This window comes from Malurus melanocephalus, unplaced genomic scaffold (assembly GCF_030028575.1).
Source record: "Malurus melanocephalus ecotype Western Australia unplaced genomic scaffold, MMel_1.1 scaffold_569, whole genome shotgun sequence".
Lineage (NCBI taxonomy): Eukaryota > Metazoa > Chordata > Aves > Passeriformes > Maluridae > Malurus > Malurus melanocephalus.
Window position 1 is genome coordinate 106,944 of NW_026623801.1, and position 786 is coordinate 107,729.

At 71.6% G+C, this 786-nt stretch overlaps 1 protein-coding gene across 1 annotated transcript in view; it reads right to left on the reverse strand.

Moving 5' to 3' along the window:
• ARHGEF16 (Rho guanine nucleotide exchange factor 16) overlaps positions 1-568 on the reverse strand; it is an 11,207-nt gene extending 10,639 nt beyond the window's left edge. The window contains exon 1 of the mRNA XM_057382487.1: positions 498-568. The gene's annotated coding sequence lies outside the window, so the exon portion shown is untranslated. The remainder of the gene's footprint in view (positions 1-497) is intronic.
• Positions 569-786: the final 218 nt, after the last annotated feature.

Here is a 786-nt window from a genome sequence, read left to right on the forward strand (position 1 = left end):
GGATGGACCCAAACCCCCGTGGGATGGACCCAAACCCCTGTGGGATGGACCCAAACCCCTGCGGGATGGACCCAAACCCCCGTGGGATGGACCCAAACCCCTGTGGGATGGACCCAAATCCCTGTGGGATGGACCCAAACTCCTCTGGGATGGACCCAAACCCCTGCGGGATGGACCCAAACTCCTCTGGGATGGACCTAAACCCCTGTGGGATGAACCCAACCCCCCCTCCGGCACCGCTGGGCACTGAGACCCTCGGGGACAGCGGGGACAGAGCCGCGGGAGGACGAGCCCCGGCTGCCCCTCGGGACGGACGGCACAGCCGCTCCCCGCCGTCCCCTCCCCGGAAGGCGCTCGGCAGCCGCATTCTCRAAGCCACCGCCCTCACGGCCGTCCGGGAGCCCCGGTGCCGGTGCCGATCCCGGTGGCGGTCCCTTCCCGGGGTCCCCAGCCCCTCCGCAGCGCCCCAACCCCGACCCCGCCGCGCCCGCACCTACCCGCGCCCCTCGGAGCCAGCGCGGCGGCGGCGGCGGGCGGGACGGGGACGGGATGGGAGGGACGGGAAAGGGCTGCGAGGAGCGGGGCGGGACCGGAGGAGGTGCAGGTCCAGCCCCCGAGGCCGGGCCGGGCTGCAGGTGCCGCTCGGAGCCCGCAGGAGCAGCCGCTGTCCCGCACATCCCTCTCCGAGGAGCGCTCTGCTCCCCTGCGCGCCCTGTCCCACGGCCACCCCGGCTTTCCCGGCTTTTCCTTTATTAAACACCACTAGAAACAGTGTTTTGCTGCTCC